The 18,676-nt window shown below is 37.8% G+C and overlaps 2 long non-coding RNA genes across 2 annotated transcripts; both read right to left on the minus strand.

Annotated features, from left to right (window-relative positions):
• Window positions 1–8,719: 8,719 nt before the first annotated feature.
• Window positions 8,720–10,752, minus strand: LOC139147270 (uncharacterized). Its single transcript, XR_011555682.1, has 2 exons — window positions 10,568–10,752; window positions 8,720–10,257 (listed from the first exon to the last, which is right to left on the minus strand). It is a non-coding gene; the product is annotated as an uncharacterized lncRNA (long non-coding RNA).
• Window positions 10,753–12,253: 1,501 nt separating this feature from the next.
• On the minus strand, window positions 12,254–18,340 carry LOC139148654 (uncharacterized). The gene is made up of 4 exons (XR_011555956.1): window positions 18,120–18,340; window positions 17,425–17,613; window positions 17,017–17,087; window positions 12,254–12,330 (listed from the first exon to the last, which is right to left on the minus strand). It is a non-coding gene; the product is annotated as an uncharacterized lncRNA (long non-coding RNA).
• Window positions 18,341–18,676: the final 336 nt, after the last annotated feature.

Genomic DNA, 18,676 nt, shown 5'->3' on the forward strand with positions numbered 1-18,676 from the left:
TGAAGTATGATTTTTACAAGAAAGTAATAAATGAAACTCATCATCAATTTCATTATGATCACATCTCTGACAGATTATTTCACTCAAAGGTAATCTAGGTTTACTTTTCCTTCCCATTTCAATACCCAAGTTATGGTCACTCAATCTGCATTTGGACAAAAAATTTACGGAGTGTAAAGTCAGACAAGCATTCTAAGTAATTTTTAGTCCCCACGGACACCGTCCGGGGGGACTTATAGGTTTGGTCATGTCCGTGCGTCCGTCCGTCTGTCCGTCCGTCCGTCCGTCCGTCCGTCCGTCCGTTCACGCAGATATCTCAGAGACGCCTGGAGCGATTTCGTTCAAATTTGGTACAAGGATAGTACCCTACCTCATACAGATGCACGTTGATTTATTTCACAATGCCATCAAATTTAACCGTGTTAGAGGACTTTTTAGTTTTCACCTCCATAGACTCCCATGTATAAGGCAGTCCTCAGACTCCCATGTATAAGGCAGTCCATAGACTCCCATGTATAAGGAAGTCCATAGACTCCAATGTATAAGGCAGTCCATAGACTCCCATGTATAAGGAAGTCCATAGACTCCCATGTATAAGGCCAAAAAAAAAAGAAATTTAGTTTCTCATCGTATTCATATTGCAAAAAGGATGCAGTGACACAGTTTTTAGTCCCCACAGATAAAGTCCAAGGGCTTGTAGATTGGGTCATGTCCGTCCGTCCGTGAGTCCATCCATGAGTCCATCCGTTCACGCAGATATCTCAGACACTTTGACAAAATGTCACGCGACCTTGGTGACCTTTGACCTCGAATATACATATTTGTCCATAACTCAGTAACCACAAGTCCTAAACCTTTCATATATGGTATGATGGGACACCCTATGACACCACATATTGTACCTCATTAATTATGCACATATCTAATTTTGAGCGAGCCAATAGAGCTAGAGGTCTGATTTTTGGTATATAGGGATAACTTAGCAATACAATTTTTTTGACAAAACGTCACGTGACCTCAATGACCTTTGACCTCAAATATACATATTTGTCCATAACTCAGTAACCACAAGTGCTACACCCTTCATATTTGGTATGATTGGACACCTTATGACGCCACATATTGTACCTCATTCATTATGCGCATATCTAATTTTGAGTGAGCAAATAGAGCTAGAGGTCTGATTTTTGGTATATAGGGAAAACTCAGCAATACATTTTTTTGACAAAACGTCACGTGACCTCAATGACCTTTGACCTCAAATATACATATTTGTGCATAGCTCAGTAACCACAAGTGCTACATCCTTCATATATGGTATAATGGGACACCTTATGACGCCACATATTGTACCTCATTAATTATGCACATATCTAATTTTGAGCGAGCCAATAGAGCTAGAGGTCTGATTTTTGGTATATAGGGATAACTTATCAAGACAATATTTTTGACAAAATGTCATGCGACCTCGGTGACCTTTGACCTTAAATATACATATTTGTCCATAACTCAGGAACCACAAGTGCCACACCCTTCATATTTGGTATGATGGGACACCTTATCACGCCACATATTGTACCTCATTAATTGTGTGCATATCTAGTATTGAGCGAGCCAATAGAGCTAGATGTATGATTGTTATATAGGGATAGATTATAGGATAGAAATTTTTTGACAAAATGTCATGTGACCTTGATAACCTTTTACCTAAAATACACGATTATGTCAATAAATAGGTAACCACAAGTGCTATGTCCTTTATATTTAGTAGGATGGGAGACCTTATGACAGCACATGCTTTACCTCTATTAATTATGCACATATATAATTGTGGGCAAGCCAATAGAGCTAGAGGTCTGAATTTTGGCATATATGAATTAATTAGCATTACAATTTTTTTTTCAAAATGTCACGTGACCTTGATGACCTTTGACCTTGATTAAGCGTATATATGCATAACTCAGTAACCACAAGTTCTATACGCTTTAATTTTGATAGAATAATAGACCTTAAGATGTCACATCTTAACCTCTTTTATTATGCCCATATGTATTTCTTGGCTGGCCAATACAGCTAGAGGTCTGATCTTTTTTCCCGATTTAGAACCATAACTTAGACATGCCTCTTGTTGCAAATTGGGAACAATGACATAGACCTATGTGTCCATAGATTTTAACATATACACTCCAGTGATACTTCTTAATGACCACATTTCCCTGCCCCATCAAGACTAATACTCCTATTACAAGTGGGGACTATGTCATTGTCAATGACTTGTTGAAGACAAACTTGAGTTTTGAAAATTCTATATGTATGTAATTTGTTACCATTTCCATTTTTTTTATATCATCAAACAGATTTCTCCTTCATGAACCCAAACATTCACTTGTAAGATTTTCTTTTATTTTCTTCTTTAGTTGACAATATGATATCACTCCCAATAAAATGAAAACATGCATATGATTACAATCCCCCAAATTGCGATTAATAAATTTCACCCAAGGAGATTGAATTTTTCTGTTTTCTGTGAGTGCCTTTTTAAGAATGTGATTTGAAGGCAAACTGTTCAGTCTACACCAATATCTTATAACAGACATATAAAGTGAGATCTTCAATGGTAGTCTACCCAACTCAGCTCTTATGCCTTCCAAAGGAGTGTGTTTACTGACTCCTAGAATAAATTTGTAAAACGACATACACAGACTTTCAAGACAATTATCAGTACTAGTGATTTCTGTTGCCCAAATTTCAGAAGCATATGAAAGAATTGGAACAATCAATGTGTCAAAAAGTTTTAAGCAAAGTCTGGGATTTTACATTCTTTCACATAAAATTGACTCTTTTATGCTGAATAAAGCTTTCATTACTTTGTTTTTAAGATTATTCTGGTTTCGTTTGACTTTTCCATTTGGTGTAATAAGAACAACATATGTAAAATGTTTCACTGTTTCAATCAAATTGTTGTCAAAGTAAAATTGCACATTGTTTATGAAATGATTACTCTTGTTAAATACCATTGTTTTTGTCTTATCTACATTAATTGTGAGACCCCATAATTTACTATAAGAAAGTAACTTATTCAGACAATTCTGTAAACCTTCTGCATATTTTGACATAAGTATTACGTCATCAGCATACAAAATACAACTCATTTTCAGGTCTCCAATTTCTATTGGGAAATCAGACATGTCACCAAAAACACATGGGAGATCATTCAGAAAAATATTGAATAAAGTTGGTGGAAGGTTACAACCTTGTTTAACACCACACGTAGAAAGAAACCCATCAGAAATACTTCTTGGTAGTTTCATTTTGTACTGAGTGTTATCATACATAGATTTTACAACATCGTAGAAACCACCAGTTATTCCCAACCTCTGCATTTTAAGAAATAATCCTTTTCTCCAAACAGAATCAAAAGCTTTTCTAAAGTTACAAAGGCTACATTAAGCTTGTTTGAGCTTGAGTTTTTCAAACTTTTAGTAGAAAACATTTTATCAATTACAGTCTTTAACAAAAATACACAGTCTGAAGTACGTCTATTCTTTCTAAAACCAAATTGATAAGGTGAGAAAAGATCATTGATCACTAGACACTTAATGAGACGCGTGTTCAATACCAATGTGAAAAGTTTTGATAAACAACTTGAAAGTGTGATTGCTCTGTAATTGTTTGGATCACATTTGTGCCCTGATTTGTGAAGTGGAACTAACAATGTTGATTTCCAGAATACAGGAAATTTACCACCATCCAGTATATGATTAAACAATTTTAAAATGCTACTTATACACACATTATTGCTAGCTTTAATCATCTCATTTCTTATGCAGTCTTCACCCGGTGCTTTCTTATTTTTCAATTGTTTAATGGCAGATAATAACTCATTATGTGATATTGGAGTATTAAAGAGGCACTCCCACTTGGTAACATTTTTAAAACATGTTTATTTAATGCCAATGGTCAATATTTTACAAGTTTAATGCTGACTTTAGCTTCTTGCCAGCTTTCTGCTGTACAGCAGGGATAAGGACTTCTGATTGTTTATGTTCTTGGTCTTCATCAGTTTTTTTGGTTAGTGTCATTGAAGGTCTTCCCCGGTTTTTTGCTGCCTTCCGTTTTTGCCCACTTTTACAAAGAGTCTCACACACACTGCATTTGCCAACTCTCGGATGTTTTTTCCATGTAGTCAATTGTACCCCATGATTGTATTGTTTACCTGTTTCCTTGGCCTTTACAATTGATGTTGTAATCCGCTTACAGTTATTACAGAAATGGGTTGGGTGAAGGCCAGGGTCATCTGTTGAAATGTCTACCTCGAAACATTCACTCAACAATTCTCCGAAATCCGCGCACAGAAACGGCTTCTCTGCAAATTTGCGACTGCAAATTCGACATCTGTTTTGCAAAATGCTGTTGTGAAACTGGAGAGATTTTTCCCCGGACATCTTACTGACTGCAACACCGCAATAAACTTGCAGAAGACAGTGTAGTTTGCTCAAATTTGGCGCCAGTGTACACGTAAACAATACAGTAACCATGGGCATGGTCAACTTCACAGGTCATCCAAGCATCAAACCACACAACACATGCTGTTCAATTAAAAAAAACCCAAAGCAAGGACAAATAACCCAGACAAAATCATCACACTCAAAACACAAAATATTTGACTAAGAACACGAAAAAAATCAGCTTGATTAAAATATAATTCAATTTTGGATGTTATCTGGGCTGGTAAATTACATTTCACTAAGCATGATTCCATGCTGTTCGCTCGCCATTATTTACAATAGCGATCGCACACGTACCTGCGTTATGATCCAAATGTCTTCTAAAGCATGTAGTAAGATCCATATAAACCCCAAAATATTACAGTTTATGCAATAAAAGTACATATTCTTCGGGTAAGAACTCGCAAAAATATCGGAAACGGCTATATTCAGCGACGTTTTTTACGGATACAACATGCTCACGCATACCGCGTACTTGTAAATCACGCAAAGTCTCGCCATATCTCACAATGGAACGGGAAGAAAATGGCTGTTGCTTTGTTATTTATTTCCTCCAATTAAATATGAGCGTGGGGCTATATCAAAACGCTCGTGGCTGGGGTATGCATACTCCATCTAGAAGATATGATTGGTAAACCCTGTGTATTCAAAATCAGTCTAGAGATATGATTTGTGAACCCTGAGTATGCAAGCTCAAGGTATAGTATAAATATAACATACATATATATATATATATATATATATATATATATATATATATATATATATATATATATATATATATATATATATATATTATATATATATATATATACTAGCAGGTATATATATATATATATATAGATATATAGATATATAGATATATAGATATATATACGAGCAGGACGTAGATTGATGTCTTCATCGGACTGGCAGAGTGCTCAATAGTTGAACTAGAGCTATAGGTAGATGAAAGTCCGGAGCTGGATTTTTAGATTAAAACATTTATTCGCTACTCAGAGTTTCGTGCATCTTGCGATGCAGTCATCAGGCAACTGCCAAATACAAACCAATACATTCTAGAGTAATGAGAAAATAGAACAAAGGCATTCTGAATGGAACATATCATGATGCGCGTATTTACGCGCCCATATACGTGTTTAATTTATATGGGATAGCAGAAATCTTTTAGAGTGCCTGCAGCTCGAAATGAGCTCATTTCTTTTGTTGAGCGTTGCCATGGTTGGTCTACATATGATAAAAAACTTTTCCCACAAACACAAGTTGCACTTCTTGTTGGTATTGGAGTATGGCTTAGCTTGTTTTACCTTTCTCCATTTGATTTCATACTCAATGTTCTGGTCATTTAAGTTCCAAATATATTTACTTAACTCAGTTGTATTTTTATAGTGTTGGTTTTTGAACGAGCAAATATGGTTTCTATATCTAAATTTAAATGTTGTATCACATGGTCCGATGTAAGTTTGTTTTGTGTCCGATGTAATGACTTCCGCTTGGTATATTATGTGTTCATCATTGCAACTACCATTCATCGGGCATTTATTATTGCAGTTGCAGTTGCAGTTTGTCTTATTCTCTTCACTGGGGTTAAGTTGTTTAATTTAGCCTTGTTGTTGTTTGTTATTATTGTACCAATATTACTCATGCAACTATAACTAATTTTTAGTGTATTTCTCGAAAAGATTTTGTGCAAAGGATTTGATTTGGTGAAATGCTTATCGATCAGACTAAGGAAGCATTTTCCTATATTAGTATCCACGCTTTTGCTGTAAGGGGGGTTGTACCACGTAATGTTTCTTTGTCTATTTCTTTTCCTTTTAGGTGGTTCTTCTTTGTATGTAAGATTGTAATGGTATCCACTCTTATCCAAGGCATCCTGGTATGCAGATTTGGTGTTGTCGAAAGATTCTTTGTCTGATGATATTTTAGACAGTCTCCTGTTGATCGATTCAGGGATATTTTTCAGGATGGATGGTGGGTGATTAGATTTGCGGTGTACATACAATGGCACATTACCCGGTTTCATGTATGGCGTGTGCTTACCACTCTTCAGGTCTAGCGTCACATCCAGGAAATTGACAATGGTTTGGTTAGCCTCAACTGTGATCTTTAAACCGTTGTTGCGGAAGATTTCGCAGATTCCTTTCTTGATGTTTTCAATCTCTTGCGGTTTTCCCTTGAAAGCTGCTAACCCGTCGTCCCTATAAAGCCCGACATTTTGGCCATACTTTTCAGTGAGTAGAGACAGTATATAGCAACCAACCAATTTCACATATTTCCGCTCTGTCGAATGAACCCATGGTCACGTCGAATTGGTCAGATGACGATTTCTTCTCCCATGGTGTGTTGGTTTCGAATAACAATGCGCGCCTGGCCTGCATGATGATGTCACGTTCGTCACTACTTATTTGGCGGTATTTGCTGGCAAAATTTAGGGCTTTGGTCAGTAACTCTTCATTGATCGATGGGTAAAATTCGCATATATCAAAGCTTATCAAGGAAAGCCTCTCTTTATGCTCTAGATTGTTGAACCATTTAAGGACGTCTGATGTGTTCTTCCACTGGTTGATGTTCGTGGCATTGATGATTGGCTTATTAATTTTATCGAGGATTTGCTTGCTTACCATGCCAATTTCTGATTTGGTTGGGTTGATTAGGCGACACGTCGGATGATCATTGAATAGAAATAGCATTAAAGAAACAGTAATTCAGTAAAAGTTCTCATGGATAATGTTATTAGGCATTGTAAAGCTTGTCTGTGAAATGGCTCATAAAGATCGTTTATAAACACCAATTAAAAATTGGCAAACTGTCACAAGCTTTTAACGAGTTTCTGCTTCAGTACAATGAAAGTACTTATGACATCACATTCCTTCAAAATGTAGGAGAATGATTTCAACATGACTTAAAAACACATCACATCCTGTTGAATGCATGTTTTTACTGGACAACAAGAACCCTAACATGAACTAGGGACTGCTCAACATTGACTGCATGAAAGTACAAACTGGCTTTCTCTTGGTCATACCATATGTATATGAACCCAGGTTTTGGATGGACAGACAATTGCATTACCCAATGATTTTTTTAAAATTCTTGCCTGCATTTTAGCCAAAAGTTTGATATAAAATGCAACATGGAATGCTTAAAACACATGTCTACAGATATATTCTAAAGATAATGTCAATGATCAACTGTACTTGTTTTCTGGTCAGATGTACAACAACAAAAAATCTGTTTTTTTAACAGAATCTGTGCAGATATATATTCTGCAACCAATCCTTCAGGAAAACTAGGTAGAGTAATATAATATGAAAACTTGCAACCTTTTAAATAATAACATGTTCAACAGATTTGCCAAGCTGATACCCTCACAGTAGCGTAGGATACTTTCCAAACATATTAACATTACATGGAGCTGACAGGCAACCATCACCTGAGTAATTCCATAAACTGATTGTTATCTTTTGCAACATTTAAAAGAAACAGTTAAAAACTAGTGTTTGACTTTTAGACATATCACATTTGCCACTCGGATCAGGATATAACTGTTGTGTATCTGTCGAATCTGAATGAAATTAGTTGAAACATCCTAAGAAATAGCTCTGGATATACCCTTACCAAATTTTGTGTCCGGAAAGTGCCCGGAAAGCACCCGGAAAGTGCCCGGTAAGCGCCCGGAAAGAGCCCGGTGTAATCTATCATGATATGTAGCTTAATAGTCCAGAAAGCGCCCGTTTATGGCACAAACCGGGCGCCTGGTTTCTAACCGGTTTCTAGAAGCGTCCGGAAAGCACCCGTTTTTATAACAGAAACAGGGCAAAATCCGGACACCCGGTTTCTGCCCGGTTTGCAGAAGTGTCCGGAAAGCGCCTGTTTATGGCACAAACCGGGCGCCCGGTTTCTGCACGGTTTGTAGAGGTGTCCGGAAAGCGCCTGTTGATGGTACACAAACCAGGCAAAAAACGGGCGCCCAGTTTCTGCTCGGTTTACAGAAGTGCTCTCAAGAAAGTGTTTGTTTATAGCACGAACTGCTGTTTCGGCGTGATTTTCAAAAACTCATGTCTTTAGCACATAAATTTGGCAAAAACTGGGTGCCTGTTTATTTTGAGTTTAGAGAAATGCCCAGAAAGTTGCACAGACCAGGCCAAAAACCTGCAGCCTGGCACCTGTGCTTGCATTATGTGTACATGCATGCAGTCACAATATAGTTTTCACAATTTGCAGAAAAAGCATATTTTAATAGTTCACAAATTTGGACAAAAACTTGATGTCAATTTGATTTGTCTGTGCCAGTTTAGGAGAAATTACAGAAAAAATGCTGGTTATTGTTATTATAGTAAGTTGGCAAATGTTTGCCCACTTTGAAGACTAAATTTCATAAGTTTGTGTTGTGTATAAAGCATCTACATTGGCAAAATTGATAGTTTCTCAATTCAAGTAATTATACAGAAAGATATAGCTTCCAAATGAAAAAAAATACAATATCACAATTTGAAAATACCTCTAGTACAAAGAAATGACATGAAAAATATTATGTGCCATGCCATGGGTTGACGTAATTTTGAGTCAAAGGACTTTTCACACAATAGTTTATGTAGCATTGTACTTTAGTTCCATACATGGAATCCACAGGATAACAATTTACTATTTTTCATTAGTTAGCTCCCCCTCCCCACCAACCAAATACATAATTCTGTTCTTTCCAAGCCTCAGAGCCATTAAAGTTTGTTTTCTGAAGCATGTTCATCATAAAGAAGGTATAGTAACTATCTGAAACATTTTCCCAAAAGTGGAAAATTAAACCTGCCTCCACCATTTCATCACTTCATTGATCAATGTGTATAACTTGTCATGTTTAAAACTTGTCAAAAGTTATTAACTTATCAACAGTAATATTTTAACAACATTTTCCCTTTTCAAATATACAAGTGTAAAAATTCAAAACAGACAATTGTCTCTGAAGCTAGACTTGAATGGTCTGGAAGAGTACACAGCATAACATTAGACATTGAGGGCAAAGGTCATCTTTTGAGCCGTTTCAGTGTGGCTCATATTTGAAATATTGGGTGAAAATGGTCTGCTATGTCAAAAACCTCAAATACAGCTAATGTTTTTCGTTTTACAGTATATATATCATACAATTTTGAAGATAGTTTTGCATTCATGTCAATAAGTCATATTATATCTAACATGTTACTTTATCATTCCTTGGAAACAGACTTGGTCTCTCAAATTCAAGTGCACAATTATGTGTTCAGCCTTATTTGCCTTGCAAGTCAAAAATTGTTCTATTGTTAAAAAGCTAAATTGTGTGTTCTTTACCAATATTTGAAAATTTTCTGTGGCCATACTTTGAGAAGAACTTTGGCTTGACTTACTTTTGATCTAAAATCATATTAAACAAACTTAAAAGGATACAGCTAAGGGATGGATCATTTGATATTCTGGGGGATCTGGAAGATTTTCTCATGGATATACATCTTTTCAACCTTTCAACTTTTTTCATGTCAAACCATCTGCAGCCAAATTTTTTTTCATCAATGTCTGCTGGGAATTTCTTTCAATCAAAATGTTCCTAATCTCTCCCCAAAATTGTTTAATTTTCTGTAATTTTCTTAATTGTTGCTGTTTTTCTTCTCATTTTTTTGGGGGTTTTCGTCTTAGCTCCACACATATTTTGGTGATATGGCACCTGATAGCCCCACGAGTAGGTTGTCCTCAGGCCCTGCATAACTGCATACTAAAGCTGTGGAAAAAAAATGAAAATGTTTTATTTGAAAATAGTGAAACCTCCCTATTAAAACTCAACCCTATCTTTTCCAGAAATCTCTCTATTAATTATTACTCCTTTTTCAGTCCCTACATAAAATGTCATCTATAAACCAGACACCTTTGAAAACCCCCTTTAGGGTTTCATAGCTTAGAGTGAATAGTACATTGGTGTATTCCTTGCAGTAGCTCGATCTGTGACTGTATATGTTAATCATTAAGTTTCCATTGGTAACACTACACTGTCTGCATGCATTTCAAATTGATTTCATATTATAAATACTCACTGATTATGCAGTTAACAATTGACGCATCTAGTCCCTCGACAAATGTTCTTCGCTACTCTGTGTGTCTTTGTCGAAAAATGTGTCAACAAGGTAGTTGGTACACTTCTTCCAATTTACTGGCATTGCCTTGAACCATTTATAGTTCTCGGCATACCAGTAAATGGAGGAAGCCTTTATTACCTCTCATCTGAAATAAAAAAATAATAGAAACAAGTTTTAGTGATTACCACATGCACCTCGAAAGTGAAAGACTTAAACTTTTGCTCAAACTTTCATCAAAGAATATTTCAACCATTCTCTTTCAAAATCAAGAATAAAAATCGGGGGTCACCATGCAATATGACATTAAACTTGTCCAATAATCATTTCCATTCAAGGTAATAACCAGGTCCATGGGACAATTGTAATTTACAAATTTAAGTAGGACCATCCTGAACCACTGATAGTTAGTGGTGATACCAGGGAGGTGTCCGGAATGGGTAAGCGTACCCTGTTAGCATGCTACACCGTCAGGATTGTCCCAAAATTGTCTAAATATTGTATGAAAAGATACAGGATATGAATCACTGTAAGTCAAAGCCGGGAATGCTGTCGTTAATCATTTAAGTGAGCGGGGTGTCATATTGGGCCACAATGTCGTCATATCGACCGTAGAACTTTTTGAAAGTCCTAACGTGTCTTTTTGTTATGTATCCTTGTCTCAGTAATTTTGATGCTAATGAGCTGTGTCTCAGTTGAAAACTGCATAGGAATCACAAGCCCTATAATACCTGAGAAGCTGAGACATGTACACACCATAAACAGGTGCAGACAGAATATTACTTGACAAGAGGGGATAATTTATGATTTCAAAATCGAAATCATCCCTTTCGTCATACAGCTTAGTGTGTAGCCCATTAGTACCCACTTGTAGGAACAGATCAAGATATAAAGCGGAGTTCCTACCCTCTGTTGCAAATCTTGGAACAAGAGAAACAAATTACTCAAGATTTACTGATATTTGAAATTCAAAATGGCCACCATTCCTATGTTAACTTTTTGGAGAAAAACTAAAACTTTTGTTTTTCAAAAAACTAAGCCAGTGAAAAGTTGTTTTACGCCAAGAGCTTTAAAACAACCCCCCACAAGCGGTAGATCAGAAAAGAATTGAAAAAATGAGAGAGTCCGTATATCTGTCCCCGAAGCGCGTTCTACCTCAACATTGTTGACTGATATGTTGTACAGTTACTATATAGCTTTGTGGTGCTGATAAGTAGATGTTGCCCATCTGATGTAAAAAAAAGCCAAGGGCCAAAATATGTATAATGGCTGTTATATGGTAAAGATGTAAGTCACCTTTAATGAATTTTTCGTTTGCTGTCAAAGGGCTGGGTAGGTTTTCAGGTGAAATGTTAAATATCACATCTGAGATGACAGTGCAATAACAACAGAACTTCATGACCTGCACCATACAGAACACATCAGTCACTTAATTGTTCCATTTTCTGCAGCCGTGTGTCCATTGCATGGTAAAGGGATACAGTGGCATGTATCAGAAATCACTGATTCAAGTGACTGTTACATAAATTATTTTCATTCATGATTCAGAGTATTCTGCTATGATCATGACAGCGCTGCAGAATACCGGTACAACATGGAAAATGATTTCTGTAGGGTGCAGAGGTCAGGACATTTTATAAAATTTACCCCATACAAGTCTGCCACTTTACCATCAATTAACCCTGGTAAAGGTCTACCTTGAAGGGGGTTTGATTTAGCTTTCACTGAAGAGAGAACAACAAAATGATTTGTATAAACTAAAAGGTGGTTGTGTCATAAGCCTCAAACTACAAGAGGAGTTTTACACCGAATGCCCAACTAAGTGTGTAAGTCAAGAGTAGGCAATGAAATAAAACATCGCACTTATTTGTTTCTACATACCTAGATGAAATCCAACATTTAATTAACAGAGGATGTATATTGCAAAATTTATTGAAACATTCATTTTACGCATTGAAAAAGAAAGATTATAAATACGAAAGTAGCCCTATCCCCATTCCCCAGCAACTTAAAATTACTTGGAAATGTTTTATTGCTAATTTGCAAGGCGACTGAGGGCAGTAATAATATCTAACCACTTTTGTCATGTTCATCTTGTCAGTACAGTATTTGCCAGCCAAAAGCATGAAGTGACAGGGGATATACAACCTCTATACTTTCCAAAATTATACTGCTTTGTACGCATGCATGACCCAACCCATGATTACAACTGCGCATTCTGTACATGGTTCGGTCTATAACCGGCTGGCTTAGTTAGAGTCAAGTTTCATGTTCAATACGATTTCCAGCTTGCCAGAAACAAACTGTGGTAAAGTCATATCGTTGTTCTTCAGTGCATCTGGCTTGTTAGGGTCCCAGATGAACCCATTAGGCAAAGGCACGTTTCTTTCCTGTATATGTAGGCTTTCTTTGCGTCACTCTTGATCCGTTTACCTTTGAAGGTGTTAGAAGACACGTCTGCTCTCTTACTACAACTTCTGGCCGTTTTCTTTGTCGACCTGTGAATGCCGATGTCTCTACGCGCGCCCACAGCCCGACCTATCGCTGATATTTCAGGTGTCGTCCGCCGAATTACAGGAATTACTGGTTGAATCAACCGTTAAAGGCCGCTCCACCGACTCATATAAATATCTGTCACATCTAAGATTGGTTAATGTTTTCCCCGTCCTCGTCGCTCATCAGGTTTCGCGCCATCTTTCCTGTCATGGCAGACTGTGACGTCACCACTCTTCTCTCATACCATTCTCACGAAACTCGCAATTTGCTTGGAAATGTCACAAACCTGCTTAGTAACTGCTTCTAACTGTTTTGGACTCTACGGCTCACCCACAGGCATGAGGTCATCTTTCTATTTGCAGATGCCTCTCTGAAAACTGTCCAAGATCTTGCATCGAGATTACTTGCGCTTTGATGATGGTGGCGGGAACAGGATCAACATCATGTCGTGTGCGTTACTTCTGGCACTTCTGAACTCTCATGAATGTCCGATATTGCTTCTGCCCTGTAGATATATCCAGAAACGAGACGACCATCCAGAATATTGGAAACAAAAAGGACTTCTGACTTAGCACTATCAGTATGAAAGGAAGGAAGAAAAACATGAAAAACCTGGATGCACACTGAGACAAGTGTGTTGCTCAACGGCATGCAACAGGCAGAATGGCAAAACTTACACTATGGCTGTCACTAGAGGGCTCACTCTCGTGGAGTGTAATTAACCAAAATGACACATTTTAATGCATATTCGGGTTCAGTTTAGGAGTGCGCCCCCAACGCCCGGAATATTCTGGGTTCAGCAGGAGAAGGGTTAAAACCTGCAGATACCGGTAAAAGACGAACATATTGACATTATAAAGCCAGTATTGAAACCTTATTTCCTGCTTTGGGAAAACCATGGGCGCTAATTTGTGCTGCATAGCTGAGCCTGTTTGGAGCAGAGAACTAGTAGGAAAATGTCTAAGGTACAATTTGCCCGCATGCCGACCTTCCCTTCTTGGTAAACGGCGGTGCCAAAGGTCATAGACGTTTCATAGTATAGATTTTGTCAGCAGTTTCTCGGGGAAAAAAGACGATTTGGGGAAATTTTTGCACTCATCTTGACTTCCTAATTTTCACAACATTCACTGTGACCATGGAGGTAGTCTCTGCTACCTCCATGCTGTGACATACAACTATTTCCGTTCACGTGATCTTTCATTGCGGCTGTTCGTGTGCGAGTAGACGACTTCTGAGATGGCGTCCCCTCTGACATTTGTTGACAAAGTGTGTTTGTAAACTTCAAGATGTGCACAACTGTTGCATACTTAAGATGAATTTGTACAACTTATCACTACCTGAGCCCCCTTTAAGCCTTCGATTTCGAGCATTCACCCTCAGAGTTTTTGTGTTGGCCCCATTGTTAATTAAGGAACAGCAGGCCTCTCGTCCAGTCACCCTAGTCTATGGTTTTCGACGCGAAAGTTGGACCTCGTTATACCGACACTATAGATTTCCATTTGGCGATCGAAAAAGACATTTCACAACATGGAAAAATACAAAGGAGTTTGGCATTTATCAGTAATACAAGTTGTTTATTCTAATGTGTGGTTTTTGGACTATCAACTGGAAATCGGCATGCATTGAAACCATCGGGCAGTCAATGTCACAAAGAGCTTACCCGTTTCCTGGCCAGTTTCTCCACAGCTGTAGATTTTCTCCGTTTGGGGTCTCGACTTACGGATTCTGCAGCAGGCCAAATAAAAATACTGGGTAAGGCATTCGGCTTTAGTACCCTAGCTCCTATGCTGCACCTTGAATCCCAATTTAGCTTTCAGGTCTGGCACAGATTCAAAGGAAGAAACATCAAAATGATCACTGCACACAACCGATCTGTGGGTGGGTGTCCACTTGTCCCTTGTACGCTGAACTTGCTTTGCCCATGCCACATAATCCTGGGTCCTTTATTTGGAAACTTGAACAGTGACACACCATCACTATGGCACTTGGAGCATCCTGCCGCAACACAATAATTTGGCATTGGCTAATCCTTGTCTGTGGCTCAACTTTGGGCTGGGCTTCACTGTAAAGTGTGCTGGCGCCATAAACGGCGCACCTTCGCGTATATCTCTTCCGTATTTGCGAGATCGTCCAAACAGCACTTCCGGTCTTTGGCAGACTCTTTCAAATGGCCGTGATTGAGTTAAAAGGTGCTTATTTTATGGTTATACGATACGGTTTTCAACAATAATGAATTATTTCACGCATTATTTATACTTAAGCCTGCTAATGCAATGAAGATAGGTTTGTCATGTCCTATTAGGCCCTTTAAAGCTACATGCCCATATGTTATGCCCAAGTTTGCCACATTTTCTACAAGCATTCTTTATGAGTGAATCAAATACATCTGATCTAGGAGCTTTGCTCGTAAACAACCATGAATAAACAAGCACATCCTGAATATCAAAGACCAAATTCTTTCTACTCAAGTTTCGATGTACATGCATATCTAAAAATTTGTTTTGACATTCATTTCCCTTTGATGCATCACCTCCAATGGTTCCATATTTCACAAGCAATTCATGACCATGGCCTATGATTTTGTGTATGTAATTAGGGCATTTCTTTATGTATGAAAATTCACCCCTCAATATCAATCCAAGCTGTTCTGCATTAACATTAAATTCCGACAATTCAGAAGGATGATCTCTATAAAGGTTCTTACACCTCCACTCTGTACGCAGAGCTCCCTGAACTTTACATAAAATCGACAGCATTTTGGCGGTCTGTGGTTGGAATGAGACGGAGAGCAACATTTTCACACTCTTCAGTAAACAACAGCCTACCATAGTTTCCCTTCATCATAAGAGAAGTATTAAGTAACTCAAAATTTATCCCAATAAACATATCAGAGCGGTTCCAATATCCTGGTCTTATCAGACCTGACATTGCTGGTTTCAGATGGCGATATGATGAAGCTATTGCTCGGACTTTGTTGGATTATAATCATGTCATTGAGGAGGGGATTAAAGCAGGTTTTGACTCAGGAAACTTAAATTTACATGCAAGGTTTAATTAAGGATGGGGGAGATGGTCTCAGTGAGATACCAATGAAAACATCACATAAAATTTGCCAAACAAAGCATTCAGGTACGGCGTACTAGCCCTCACCAAAGTATGGGTAGTTGATGAACACCAAAAAGACTATCATATATTTGGAGGAGTCTCCAAATTCTGAATTCATTACACAGCCATTACTTGTACATGTAGCTCTGTGTGATGAGAGTGACAAATTTGCTTTATCCGTCTGTGTGACACAATGTGTCTATAAAAAAAACCAAAAATACAGAAATACTCTGGATGAATTCCAGATACATCAAAATCAGTGTTCACTTTGTACAGTTCGAAAATCAAACTATCAAAGGAAATATAACCAAGGTATTTATCATGAATATTAAACTTCATCGCCTGGCACTTCTGTCCCAAAAGTGAAACATTTTGTTAACACTTGCAAACGTTCGTCCACAAAGCCTACAATGCAGCTCAAGGTATTTGCAATGCAATTCAACACCATGGGAACTTGCAATTGCTCGAGTATAAACAGTAGCCATATTCCGAAAATATCAGTTGACTTATCAGTTCTGGTACCAATCATAGAGCTGCTGTAAAAATTGAAGATGTGGATTAATGAACTGTAGCTGCTCAAACTACATACTATGATTGTCCACTAATAAAGTTGTTCAAGTAGTTTTTATTTTCATTCACAGTTGTCTTCCAGAGAGCGCAAGTTATCAATAACAATGGCTTTCTATCAGTCAATCAAGACAAAATATCATCAAGGAACAACGCTATAGATGTACCGGTACTAACCAGTCAACTGCGGTAATTCGTCATACACAACAGTACAATGCAAACTTATGTAAAGCAACACTTACACGGTTGAGCAGAAGGATCTCTGTCACAAGTCAGCGAGACTTTTCAATTCTCATACAAAAGCAGTGAGGTGCTGCTCATGGAATTGAAAGAGAGATTTGGTAGAAACAGGATTACTTTTTGAGGGTTAAAACCTTTGGTTCATCGCGTGTTTTCAATAGTTGAGTGGATTATCTTACGTTTGTGTGATATTGTCTTTTACACCTCCATTGAATCCAAAAATCTGGGAATCTATTCATTACACGTTTGCTGTTGAAAAGAAACAAGTGAAATGACAAGTGAAGATAGACCTCATAATCCTTTTAACACCTTAGTTGGGCTGGATACCGGGAACAACTGTGCATGGATTTAAAGGGTTTAAAGTACTGGGGGCACTCTGCTGCCCTGCTTTGTAGATCAATAATGTTTACCTTTTCAGTGGTCTGCAAAAACAATGTGAATCTCCTGAGCTGAACAGGTCAAAAGTACTACATGGTCGTTGGTCATCCAGGACGTGGGACACACACTCTGCCACTGCTGGTAATAGACTGGGCCTGGTGTGTGTAGTTTCCAAGTCCATGATCCAATGTGTGTTTGTGTGAAAAATATTGTTTCTCTCCCTGGGAACGCAATACAAACGTTGAGTAAGAATTTAGTCAACGGCCATTGTCGTGATGACAGAATCAGCGGACCTACGTCATGCCGCCTTGTAATTTTCTGGTTCGAGTTTGATTTTAGGTGATAATAAATGAAGGTTGTCCAATGGCAATTCTAGCATGGTCATAACATCAATAACCGCTGATAAACTGGTGAGCACAAAATAATATGAACAAGCAACCATAAGGAGAGCGAGTCACAACTACAGAAATGCAACTTCCAGGTTCAAAAGTTGCTATAAAAGTGTAAAGATTTTCATGAATACCTAGCTCAAAATGAAAATAAACAGCTCACTTTGGCAGTCTCCATTTGCAAAAGCTTGTACCGAAGTCTGATAAAAACTACAATGGTACATAAAAAAACTCAAAATACATATGTCCTGAGAATTTCTTAATTGCGACCAAAAGTCATCAGCCGAAACTTTGAAAAGTAGCCGTTAAAAGCGCGATACAATCGCAAAATTACAAACCTCAAAACTCCAGTTAGGATGGTCAGATTTCCGTCGACCAAACACTGTTATGCTCCTCGAAATGTCTATTTTTCAAAATGGCAGTTACTGACGTCATTACATACAGGATAGGTAGTGAAGAATCACCAATGGGAAATGTTCTGGAACATTCGCCTACCCTTTCGATATTGAACACCACCCTCTTGAGTTGAATTTGAGAAATTGTAGAAAATGCTTCGTGGAGCAAAACTGCTACAGGCGAAAATCGCTGTGCAGGATAAGGAATGATGCACTAGCGGCACCATATGGCTAATTTTGGGGTCGCTTAATGTTCTAGAAAAGCCATTTTCATCATTTATAACCTTTGCAATTTTTTCAAAAACAGACAAAAATAGTGGTGAAAGTTGCAGTTTAGGGCGTCATCAACTTAAAATATTTTGAATTATGGGAAAGAAGTGTCAAGCTTGGCGCTTTCATCACGTGATATGGCAGGGACCATCTTCTGAAGGGTATATGGCATTGTCATTCATGTTCACACCAGACTGTGTTCATTTGCATAACTGTTGTTTATGTTATGC

Source organism: Ptychodera flava, chromosome 13 (assembly GCF_041260155.1).
Source record: "Ptychodera flava strain L36383 chromosome 13, AS_Pfla_20210202, whole genome shotgun sequence".
NCBI lineage: Eukaryota > Metazoa > Hemichordata > Enteropneusta > Ptychoderidae > Ptychodera > Ptychodera flava.